This window comes from Colius striatus, chromosome 22, assembly GCF_028858725.1.
Source record: "Colius striatus isolate bColStr4 chromosome 22, bColStr4.1.hap1, whole genome shotgun sequence".
In the NCBI taxonomy this organism is placed as follows: Eukaryota; Metazoa; Chordata; class Aves; order Coliiformes; family Coliidae; genus Colius; species Colius striatus.
This window is the reverse complement of record NC_084780.1, coordinates 4,710,080-4,722,548: the sequence shown is the minus strand read 5'-3', so window position 1 is coordinate 4,722,548 and position 12,469 is coordinate 4,710,080. Positions and strand designations below refer to the sequence as shown.

The 12,469-nt window shown below is 62.3% G+C and overlaps 1 protein-coding gene across 3 annotated transcripts in view; it reads right to left on the bottom strand.

The window, feature by feature from the left end:
• PLEKHA6 (pleckstrin homology domain containing A6) overlaps positions 1 to 11,637 on the bottom strand; it is a 47,633-nt gene extending 35,996 nt beyond the window's left edge. For 2 of the 3 annotated variants that reach the window (XM_062013447.1, XM_062013450.1), the window contains exon 1: positions 873 to 955. The gene's annotated coding sequence lies outside the window, so the exon portion shown is untranslated. Of the gene's footprint in view, positions 1 to 872; positions 956 to 11,604 lie in introns of those variants that run through there. The other variant, XM_062013449.1, reaches the window with a different exon arrangement.
• Between the last annotated feature and the right edge of the window lie 832 nt (positions 11,638 to 12,469).

Sequence of the window (12,469 nt, the reverse complement as noted above, 5' to 3'; positions counted from 1 at the left end):
TATAGCAGGGTACAGCAGAGGGTATAGCAGAGGGTACAGCAGAGGGTATAGCAGAGGGTACAGCAGGGTATAGCAGAGGGTACAGAAGAGGGTATAGCAGGGCACAGCAGAGGGTATAGCAGAGGGTACAGCAGAGGGTACAGCAGAGGGTACAGCAGGGTATAGCAGAGGGTATAGCAGAGGGTACAGCAGGGTACAGCAGGGTATAGCAGAGGGTATAGCAGGGTAGAGCAGAGGGTACAGCAGAGGGTACAGCAGGGTATAGCAGAGGGTATAGCAGAGGGTACAGCAGAGAGTTGCTTCAGAAAAGCCTCTTTCAAAGCAGCCCTTCAACCAGAACAAAGCAGGGGAGGCAGCTGGGTCTCTCCCCAAGGAGGAGAGGTGATTTCAAGCAGCCAGATGACACCATTACCCCCCAGGGCTGGCAGCTCCCCCAGGCTCCAGAGCCAGCCCACAGCACAGGGCATGGGCACAGCTACCAACGTTGGGTGGGCAGGATCCCACCCTTCATCCTGGCTGCAAGCAGAGCTTTGTGTATGCACCGGGGTGCCTCTGCCCCACTCCCAGCCCTGCCAGCCTTATCGTGCTGCCACACCTTCCATTTAGCTCCCAGCAAGCAGTTTAACCCCTGGGAGAGCACAGCCAGGCTTTCCCGTGCCCTGTGCCCATGCCTGTGCCCAGCACCAACGTGCTCCCCAGTGCTGACACCCAGAGCTGCCATCCCCAGCCAGCCCCTGCCCTGGCAGCAGCTCTGCAAAGCCCAGCTCACCCCCTGCCCAGCACAAACCCCTCCAGCAGCTCCAGCCGGGGGGGGAGCTCTCCCTCCATCCCCCTTTGACCCCCTCCTGCCCCCCAGAGCCAGCACAGCCTACCTGCTGGCCGTGGGGAGGGCGCTGAGCTCGGTGCCAAGGCTCAGGGCAGCCCTTTGGCACTTGTGCCAAGGGGGAGAAGCCGCGGGCTCAGCTCCCGGTGCGTGGCAGCGACAGGGACGGGGCTGCAGATAAGCAAAGGCTGAAACCTGAGACTGGAGGTTGGCTCTTTGCTCTATAAGCAGGAGCTGTACACACCCCCCTGCCCGTGTGTGCTGCCTCTCCGTGCCCCTCCTTCTGCTCCCAGCCACGCCATGCACTCGCCAGCCCTCCCCTGGCACCGGCCGCGCTGCCCAGCCGCTGCCCACCGCTGCCCCAGCACCTCCCGACACCAGTTCTGCCCCCAACACGCTGCTGCTGGCTCCAGGTGAAGCCCTGCTGCTGGTTTGGGTTGTGCTGCAGGTGGATTTTCACCCCCTTGGAGCTCAGCAGGCTGCGTGCTGGGTGGGCATTGGCTGGGCACCCCCCTGCCTGGGTGTTAAACGCAACAAGTGGTGCATGTGCCACCTCACACAGCAGGCTGGGAGGACTCAGTGCCACGCTGGAGCTGCTGGTGGGGTGCCTGTGGCCATGAGGCACGTTGGTCCCTCTCCCACCTGCATGACCCAGAGCAGTGGGTGCCCATCAGCCGTGCCCATGGCTGAGCCCCTCTGCCTTGCCAGGGTGAGCCACAGCCACCCCAAGGGACGTCCTGGTGCCAGCCACACTTCCTCCAACACAAGGAAACCCTTCAGAACCCAACCCCCTGCCCTGTTCTCCCTGGGCTCACCTGCAGCCCAGAGCAGGGCAGCCACACAGCGAGGGCCAGGCTGGGCTGTGGGCACGGCTGTTTGCTTCACCCCAGCTCCAGCCCGTGGGGCTGCCCTGCTCAGAGCCACAGGGCACTGCCCACAGCAATGAGAGCTCCCAAAACCTCTTTGCCCACTGTGGGTAACACAGAGAGAGCCTGGGTGGGCACATCTGTGGCATCCCTATGGCGAGGAGCCTGAGATGGGGCAGCTCATGGATGATGGGGGTTCTTTTCTGAGCTGCCTTGCCTTGGCAGGGCTGGATCTGGCTGAGGAGTTTCCAGCTGGGGTGCTCTGAGCCCTGGGCTGCTCTGAGCCAACTCCCTGCCCCGGTTGCACAAGCGGCCCTGGGGCGCTGCCGGGCTCTGCACAAACAACAACAGGCTGCTTGGGAGCACCAGGCTGCAGCCAGCACACAGCCACCTGCCTCACTCCTCGCTGGGAGGAAGAGCAGGAGCCATGGCAACCCCTAAACCTGCCTCCTGGGGCACCCTCTGGCAGCCAGCCCCTGCCAGGGCACGGCCCCTGCAGCCCCCACTGCAAACACCACCGAGGGTGGGACCACCCTGACCCCCCAGCACCCTGCAAAAGAACTTGGGAAGAGCAAATTTGCCTTGGGAGAGCCCAGACTGGGCTCCTCATCCCAGGGGGTGTGAGGTGGCCTCAGGAAGGGATTTCTTCCCCAGGGCAACCCCAAAGGGACTTTGAGCCTCCTGCCCCACTGAGCCATCCCCCTCCAGGGCTGCAGCAGCCCTGACCCCTGGCAGCACTTCACACAAAGGCTTGCCCATCTCCTTCCTCTGGGGCTCACCAACATGGGCTATGAGCACCCTAAATCATTCCCTTCCAGCAAACCCTGAATGCCCTGGGAGTGGAGCTGAGCCCACCAGCAAGCTCTGGGGCTCCTGCTGCCACAGACTGAGATTTTGGGGGCTGGGGGGAGAAGCTGGGAACTGCTGCTCAGCTATTTGGAATACCCCACTTACACTGGGGATGAGCTCATGGTCATCTCCCCTAAAAACACAGGGGGTTGCACTTTCTTTTGCTTCAAGAAGGGGCAGGGACAAACCTGACCTGATGTCCCCAGGCACTGAAGTGTTGGGGGGGGGGTGCTGAGCTGAGCCATGGCAGGACCCCAGAGGGGTGACCCCAGCCCTGAGGAAGGGGACTCAGCCCCTACAGTGTTGCCCACCCAGGACTCAGAGCATCACATCACTCCCCCCCACCCCTTGGCCCCATTCCCCAGCCTGTGCCTGAACCCAAGGTCCTGCTTATCTGCAGCACAAGCATGTCTGGTGATAAGCCCAGGGATAAGATAAAGCCCCATGTGCAACCTCATTCCCATCACAAGCCCTTCCTCCTGTGCTTTGCCCCAAGGCTGAGGGGTGCTGCACCCCCAAACAGCACCCACACACCCCCCCAGCACACACACAACCTCTCCCTTGGAGGGCTGGTAGGGGATTCATCCTATTCACACCCAGCCCTCTGCTCCTTCAGCCAATCCACCTCTTTTCCCTCTCTTTCCTTCCCAAGGCAGAGGGGAAAACCAGTAAGAAATGAAAGAACCAAGCAAAAACCTGACAGCAGAGCAAACAATTTGTGTGAGGAAACCTGGCAGCAAAGGCTGGGGAGGGGGGGTGTGATGGGAGGGAGCAGGAACACACAGCAGCTCCCAGCAGCTCCCAGCAGCTCCCAGCATTAGGCAAGCAATAAAAACTGGAATTGCTAATCATGGCTGCTCAGCCAAGCTGAAAGGAGAGATGCTGCTGAGGAAAACAAACCCACAGCAGGACGAGTGTGGGGCACGTGGACTTTAGCCCAGGCTGCCAGATGCACCTGAGCCTGCCTTGGGTGATTCCTCCTCCTCCTCGCTGCATCAGCCCTGCCAGTGCTGCTGGGACCCCAGGGCTGAGCATCCCCCCCTGTGCCAGAGCCACAGCCCAGGGCAGCAGGATGCAAATCCACCCCAGGAGGGGGGAGCAGCTCTTGGAGCCACCCCAAAAGATAGAAGCAGGGAATGGGGTTGGTTGGTAAAGCCCCTGAAGCTGCTGCAGCCCCAGCCCTGCCCTCACCCTGCCCAGCACCACTGACCCCTCAGCACCTCAGCTCCAGGGCTTTGGGATCCCTCCAGGGCTGGGCACTGCCCCAGCTCCCTGGGCAGCCTGGCACAGGGGCTCACACCCCTCTCAGGGAAACAGTTCTGCCTCAGCTCCAGCCTCAACCTCCCCTGGGCCAACTGCAGCCCATTGCCTCTTGTCCTGTCATTCATTGCTGGGGAGCAGAGCCCGACCCCAGCTCCCTGCAGCCTCCTGGCAGGGAGTGTCAGAGACTCATCACATCTCCCCTCAGCCTCTGGAGCTCTCTCCTGATGCTCCTCCAGCCCCAGCCCTCACAAACCTCCCACACAACCCAGGGCACAGGGAGGGGGGAGCAATGGGGGGACTGGCACACTGGTGCCCATTGCCAGGGACTCTCCATGGGATCTGCCAGGGCGTGGGCAGCCCCCCCAGGGCAGAGCCAGCCTGGCCTTTAAAATAGGAAGAACTGGAGAAAGAAAACCAGAGAGAGCCAAACACCTCCCTCTCCAGGCTTGTTTGCCTCCCAGCAGCAGTGCCAGGCTATAAATACCCAGCACTCTCCATTCCAGGAGTTCAAACAGCCCCAAGGGAAAGGAGCAGCCCCCTTCTCCCCCCTCCCCAGGGCACTGGGGGGGGACATGGGGTCAGCATGGGGTGGCCCTTCCCTGGGGGCAATGTGGGGTGGCCACAGGCTGGGCAAGCTGGGCTCTGTCAGTCTGTGGCTGTGCCAGTGAGGATGAGGGAGAGGAGAACCCCAAAGGGTCCTGGGGGCAGTGGGGCAGGTGCCAGGAGGGAGGGAAAGGCTGGGGTGGGCACGTGCCACGTCCCAGTGCTCCCAGTTGCCACTGGGGAGGAGCAGAGTGGGAAGGGGGACAAGTGCAGAGGAGACCCCTCTATCTGATCCCCCTGTCCCCATCTCAGGAGGCATGTGGCAGGCACTGATCCCATGGCAGGCACTCACCCAGCCCAGCACCCTGGCAGAAGGCTGGGGGTGCCATGCTGGAGGGGGTGGGGGAAGCCTTAGGAAGTGCAGCCCCACCACAGGGTTGTTCCCTCATTACAGAGCAATTACAGGCTCGTTAGAAGGATGGCAACACCCAAACCCTGATCAGGAAATGGGACTGAGTGCCAGGTAGTGCACAGGGACACACACCCCCCCAGGGAACCTGAGGACACGTCAGAGGGAGGGACCTGACCTGACAGAGGTCACGGGCTCACATCCCCACTGGGCTGGCTCCGTGCCTCAGTTTCCCCACTTGTGATTGAGCATCCTGCTCCCAGCCTCTGCCCAGCCTGTCCCCAGAGGTACTGACCCAGCCCCAGCCCCTAAATCCCTGGCAGTGGCTCTGCCTCAGTGAGGAGCCCACCAGCCCCAGCCCAGCACCCTCCCCAACCTCAACCCAGCTGCAGGGCCCTGATCCCCCAGGACTGGGAGCTGGGGTCTGTGTTGCTCTGCTGCCCATGAGCATCCTCCTGGGAGCTGCAGCCGCCCCAGAAGCTCATTCCCAGCAGGACCAGAGCTCTGGTGACCCCTGGACTGGGGCCATCCTGCCACCTTGGCCACCCCAAACCCCCCTGAGAGCTTCTAAGAGCAGGTGAACTTTAACCACATCAATAACACTCCTGTCAGCTCCCAGCCAGCACAGCCCTTATCTGCAGTGGGCTGCAGCCTGGAGAGGCCACTGCCTCTATCACTGTGCCCAAGGACACCAGAGAAGGGGACAGCCAGACCCTTCCCAGCAGCACCCAGAGCTCTGCCCCATCCATCCCAGGCTGCCCACTGCCAGGGAGCCTCAGGGACACGGTGAGGGATGTTCTACCAGCTGTGATGGCAGCAGGGACAAGGTGACAGCAGCAACAGACTGCAGGGATGGGCAAGGGACAGGATGTGAAGCAGCAGCTCTGGTGGCTGCTGAAGGGCCTGGCATCTCCAGGAACACAGAGAGAGATGGGAAACAAGCTCTTTCTACCCCTCTGGGAACTCATCACTGTGATTGTAACTGAGTGTTGGAGCCCAGAGGCTCTGGAGTTTACACATAGCTCTTGAAAGCTTCATCTCCCTGACAAGGGGGAGAGCAGCAGGCAGCCAGAGCTGCAGCTCCAGGCAGCCCCAAGAAAGGTCACTGCCTTTGCACATTCACAGAACAGGCACTTCCAACAAGGAGGAGGGGGGAAAAAGAGGAAGGAGAAGAAATCCCACACTCCAACAGCCCCAGAGAAGTCAGGACAGGAAGGTGGGGGCAGGTGAGTTGCATCCTACCCTGCCCACCCTCCCCAGCACCCTGCAACTGCCTTTACAATAACCAGGCAGCAGATTTGTATCTCCTGATCTGCTCTGGCTTTCCAGGCCCTGAGGGTGCAATTGCATTTTCAAATGCTCTGGAAGAATAAAGGCTAGAAAATTCCTTTCAGTGCATGAAGCAGATGGATGAGGGCTGGGGCTTTGGGGGACCCCTGAGTATCCCCCTGCAAGGAGGAGCAGAGCTGAGCCCCTGCCAGGGCTTGCAGGGCTGAGGGTGTGTGTCCTGGCCCTGGGACACAAGAGGCAGCCTGGGGGACAAGTGACAAGGGATGGTGACTGCAGGGACCATGAGGATGGGGGTGAAAAAGGAGAGGAGGAGCCTGGAGTGGGAGCTGAGCCACCTCCTCCGGGATGCTAAAGCTGTGTGAGCTGCTCCCTCCAGCAGGGCTGGAAACAGGGAACGTTGTGTCTGGCCTCATCCTGCATCTGGCTGCCAAGCCCTGAGGAACACACAACCCCCACACCACCCCATTTAACTGTCTGGAAGGAAACCCCTGCAGAGCTTGGGGGGGAATTCACCTCCCTTAACCACGGAGAGGGGCAGGGATGGAGGGGAGGGCTGAGCTGAGCCCCTGGCACAAGCGAGCGGCTGTGCCAAGCCCATGCCAGGCTGCAGCCAGGCTCATCCCCTCCTGTGCCAACACAGCCCTTAGAAACCTGTGATTAGCCCTTGCCCACCACACCACTGGCACCACACCACCCACCACAGAGGGTCCCAGCTCTCCCATCTCGGTCAGGTCCCTCCAAACCCTCCCGTCCCGGAGCAGGGGGCAATGCCAAGGGGCTGGGAGCTGTTCTCCTACCCTGAGCTGGGTCTGACTGCAGGAACAAACCCCCCTCACCCTCAGGCAGCACTCAGCATCACCCCCCATGGTGCTGAGCCCGGGGCTGAGCCTGTCACCCCCTGCATGAGCGCGGGGAGCGCTGAGCACGGGGCAGAACCGGCTGAGCAGGGCTGGGAGGTGCTGCCAGACTGGTCCTGGCTGTTCTGTCAGGAGCCAGACAGGGACAGGAGCCTGTCACAGGACTGACACTCCTGCCCTGCTTACAGAGGCAGCTCCAGCTCAGCCCAGCCCCAGCTGAGCCCAGCAGAGCCTGTGCTGGTGACAGGCCACTGGCAGCCACGTGCCAACACGGTGCTGGGGTGGCCACGAGGCTCCAGGCTCGGCTGGCACTGAGCTCTGGTCCTGGAGGGAAAGCTCAGAGTCAAGCACTGGCCCTGACACCCCAGCAACTGCATGCAGGAGCAGAGGGAAACCAGCCTCTTGCTGCTCAGCAGACACACAGGGCCCTGTCAGCAGCAGGAGGATGATGGATGCAGGAGCAGGAGGAGGATGCTCTCTGCTTGGCCACTCAGCAAGCCATGGGGGACAAGCCCCAGTGCCCAATCCCAGTCCCTCAGGGGCTGGGGACACTGTGAGGATGGGGAGGGCTGGTACCTGGTGAGGGGAGCTGGTGGGAATGGATGGTGCAGCCAGATCCTGCCTCCCTGCTCTGAGAACAAAGGGCTGTGCTTGGGAAGGCTCCTGCAGCCACTTCATCACCAGTGGGACTCCCAGCTGCCACCCCAGTCCCACAGAGCAGGGCTGAGAACTCCTTTCAATGAGCAGAGGAGCAGCTGCTCTGAGCCCTGGTGCTGTGGGGGCACAGGGTGGTGGAAGCAAACCCTGAGTGGCACCAGTTCTGCCAGGCTGGAGCTCTGGGGCAGGGGGCAGCAGGACATGGCACTGAGGGATCCCAGACACAGCACTGGGGCATCACCAAAACGGTGCCAGGAGATGGATGCAGTGCAGGGGGATCACAGCCAGGGCACAGGGGGATCAGCAACACAGCACAGGGTGTTTGTACACACGATGCCAGGCTCACACAAAAGCCATCTCATTATCCCCTAATTAGTGCCTTGCCAGCTCCTGCAATTAACACCCATGCAAGTGGCTGTTGATGAGGTAAACAGAGGGTTAGAAGCACCCTAGAGATCCAGGGCCCTGGCAGGGTGCAGACCACCCATGGGCATGCACCCAGGAGCACGGTGCCCCAGTGCTGAGCCCAGGAGGGTCTGACCCACCTCCCAGAGCCCCCCTCAGCTGCATGGGGACAGTCTGCCAGGGCTGGGCAGGGAGCTCCTGCTCTCACTGCAAGGCTGCCCTGCACTTTGCATGGTGCAGCAGTGCTTTGTGAGGCTGGTGGGATGCCCAGAGCATCCCAGGGCAGTGGGACATCACCCATGGAGCGTGGCAGCGAGCACCCAAGCTCTGCAGGGACAGCAGCAGAGAGACTTTCTCCAGAGCTCAGCCCAGGAGCTGCCAGGGTTGGACTCAGGCTGCAGGTTGTGGCTCAGAGGTGACTGAGCCACATGCTGCCAAGGTGGTTATTCAAAAGTCACCTCCTTTAGAAACATCAAAGGAAAGCAACTGCCCAGGTCTTAAATGGCCTTTCTCCAGCTGACCCAGAAACAGGGATCAAGAGCTGTCTCATCCCTTAATTGAGAAGTTGGTGACTTTGAGTCTTTATTAAAGAGCTTTGGTGAATTCACAGATTAAGGGCACAAGCAGCTACTGGGATCATCCAACCTGATTCCCTGCATCCCACAGCCACAGCAACCTCCCTCCCTGCTCCCCAGGGAGCTCCTCCTGCTCTCACTGCCCAGGAAACACTGACATAAACCCACAGCCACGATGGAAACCAGGAAGGCACCGACCTGCCTGCACAGAAACAACCTGTCTCTAGGGTTTTCCTCCAGCTTCAGATGCTGGAAGGAGCAGGCAGAGCTGCAGGGGGAGCTCACAGGGTGTGTGCCCCCTCCCTCTCCCTGCAGGTCAGCCCTGTCCCCCTCATCAGCCCAGGCTGAGGGATCCTCTCCAGCAGTGCCAGGGGTGTTTTTGCAGAGGGCACAGGGCACCTGGCTCCCAATGCCACGGGGCTGCAGGGCTGAGCAGGGCTTCCCCAGGCAGGAGCAGAGCTGCCAGATCCCAGGGAGAAACGAGGCTAAAGAGGAGACAGCACATTCCTCAATGGACTATTTCTGCCTGCTGCAGATTATCGTGTTTCCAGCAAAGGAAAACAGAAGGGGGGGGGGATGCTACTACAAATGCCTGAGAGAGAGAGAGGAGCAGGGAAGGAGCTGCTTTCCCTTCCAGCAAGCAAAGGCAGGCAGGAGAAATCCCCAGCCCAGCTGAATCCCAGGGACACAGATGGAGCAGAAAACAACCCCAGACTCTGCCTGGCTGCTCAGGGTTCAGGCAGCCACAGGGATTAAGCCCCACACTGCCCATCTGGGCACACACAGATCCCCTCTCCCGTGGCACAGCGAGCCATGGCAGCCTCACAGGGTGATGCTGCTGCACCTTCCCCTCACTGGGCAGGAGCCTGGGCTGGGCACAGCCACCAGCACCCTGGCAAGGGCTGGCACTGGGTGCAGCAAGTGCATGGTGGCAGTGGCAGGCGTGGAGCTCACCCTGCTGCCTGCTCCTGCCCCTCCTGCCAGCCTGGCGCCTGCTCCCGGCGGTTTCTATGGGAACTCAGCAGGAAAAGAGGGTTGGCAGCGAGGCCAGGGCTGGCCTGGCAGCACCATGGAGCTGCCCCATCCAGGAGTTTGCCTGGGACAGCCCTGTGCCTGGCCTTGCCCCCTGTCCCCTCCCCACAGAGGGACAGTTAGAGAGGTGGCCAAGGTGATGGGGCGGCTCAGAGCCAGGATGGAGCTGGTGGCCCAGTGCAGTGGGGTGGGTGCTGAGCTTGTCAGCATGGGCTGGGGGTGCTGGGGCTGCTCCCCCCCAGGCAGGCTGCAGCTGAGGCAGCCACAGGGGATGGGCTTTGAGCTCACCATGTGATTTTTAGCAGACGCTCAAGAATTTTAATGCCTCGGCCACCCCCTCTCTGGGAGACCTAATCCTGGCTCTGGCTCCCCAGGGGCTGGCTCAGGGTGGGCCACAGGACCAGGGAGCCCTCAGCCACTGCTCCTGCCAGGATGAGGCCCCATCCTCTCCTGGTAGAGTGAAGGGGACAAGGGGAACCAGCACAGGAGCTCTCCTTCCCCAGGAGGGAATGCCAGTGGGGTTCAGGGGAGGAAACCAGAGCTGCCACACACACACACACACAGAGGGAGCCCAGGGTGTGTGTGCACATGCATGTGCATGGCTGGGAGCCATCCTGAGAGCAGGAAGCAGCACTTCCAGCTCCTACCCTGTGAGCCCAGCTCCAGGGAGGCTCTGCAGGATGCACAACGGGCCACAGCCACTCCTGCCATGGCCAAGTGGGAGAAACCAAATGGGTGCTGCAGGCAGAGCAGCACCCAGCACCACTAACAGCCTCTGCTGCCTGGAAAATATCTCCCCCAAGCAAATGCCACCCTGGCCTGCACCCCTTGGGATTGCCACACATCCTCACTGCAGCATCCCTCCCTCCTCCCTGCACCGAGGGATTCTGCAGCCCCTTTGGAGAGGGGAGAAAGCCCCTGGGTGGGATGTGAGGCCAGATTAAACCCTGTGCCCCCAGGAGACAGCAAAGACTCTGCAAAGAGAAGCTGGAGCTCCCTCTGCAGAGGGGTAGCACGGCAGGGCTGGGGGTTCCCATGGAGGGGGAGGGGGAGCATCCCAGCTCCATTTTCCCTGAGCTTTCATAGACTCGCGGTGTATTTAACGTGCCCCATCATGTGATGGATGATGTTCCCCTCAGATGTAGCAGCGGCACAACAAAGCTGCGATTGAGCGCCGAGGGCAGCGGCTGCGGCTCCGGCAGCGCCAGACACGGTGCGGGAAGGAGAGAGCAGGGGGGTGGGAGGGCAACGCAGCATCTCACAGGCAACACGCACCCCCCTGGGCACTTTGCAAAGGAGAGGAGAGGAGAAGGGAGGAGAGGAGAGGGGGTTGGCAGCAGCAGCAGCCAAAAGGGAAGGCACGAAGCTCAGGGAAGCGCTTGTGTCCCTGGGAAGTGTCAGAAGACATCTCGGGCTCCATCCATCACAACGCAGCCCCTGCTTTGCGACCTCAGCACCAGCCCCAGCACCATGGGTTGGGGGATGTGGGGCTCAGCTCCCCCCAACAGCTCGCACCATGGGTTGGGGGATGTGGGGCTCAGCTCCCCCCAACAGCTCACCAGCACGGCGGTTTTGGGGGTGCCGAGCTCTGTGCTAAAGCCTCAGCGCTGCCCGTCTGTGCACAGAGTCGGGTCCAAAGCCGGGAGACCCCCACCCCTAATCCCACAGCACATAAACACCTCGGGAGGGAGCTCAGGGGCTCCCCAGGGCCCCCCCAAAACGCGGCAGGGGAAGCTCAATCCCGGGTTGCCAGGCGGTGCGGACCCCCCCCAGCCCACCCCACTGTGCCCACGGGGCTCAGGGCACCCCGAGGGAGCTGCGACCCCCCGGCTGGTGCACGGGGCCGTGTGTGTCCCCCCTCCCCTCCCCTGCACAGCTCCCAGCTCGCTCCCCCCGCCCCATGGCACACGGGTCCCGGGGGGGGGGAGGGGTGTTTTGGGGGTGATGCTCCGCGCCCCCCTCCCCACACACCCGGGAGGAGGAGGAGGAGGAGGAGGAGGAGGAGGAGGAAGGCAGCCGTGCCGGGGGCACTCACCGTGCGGGGCGGGCAGCGGCCGGGTGTCCCCCCCGCGCTGCCTACGGGCGCAGCATCCTCCCGGCCAGCCCCAGCCGGAGCCGCAGCCGCAGCCGCAGCCGGAGCCGGAGCCGGAGCCGGAGCCGGAGCCGGAGCTGGAGCCGGAGCTGGAGCTGGAGCTGGAGCTGGGCATGCTCGGGGGCCACGGGCGGCACGTGACGCCAGGCTGGCACCGAGCACGCCGGGGGGGGCTCGTTGCTGCCGCCCCCGCACCGCCCCCCCACTCCCATCCCCCACCCCCCCACCGGCGGCATCACCGGGGAGGGGCTGCACCGACCCCCCAACACACACACACACACACACACACACACACACACACACACACGCTCCGGCGTCACTTGGGGAGGGAGCTGGGACAGTGCTGTGTGTCTCCCACACACACAGCAGCACTTGGGGAGGGGGGATCACAGTGCCCCCCTTCCCCCCATCACTGCATGCATTCCTGCAGTCTTGGAGCTGTGCTTCCCCTCCTGCACCCCAGCATCAGGGGACAGTCTGCTCCATGCACCCCAGCATCAGGGGACAGTCTGCTCCATGCTCTCCTGCACCCCAGCATCAGGGGACAGCCTGCTCCATGCTCTCCTGCACCCCAGCATCAGGGGACAGCCTGTCCTATGCTCCCCAGCATCAGGGGACAGCCTGCTCAATGTTCTCCTGTACCCCAGCATCAGGGGACAGCCTGCTCCATGCTCCTCCTGCACCCCAGCATCAGGGGACAGTCTGCTCCATGCACCCCAGCATCAGGGGACAGCCTGCTCCATGCACCCCAGCATCAGGGGACAGTCTGCTCCATGCACCCCAGCATCAGGGGACAGCCTGCTCCATG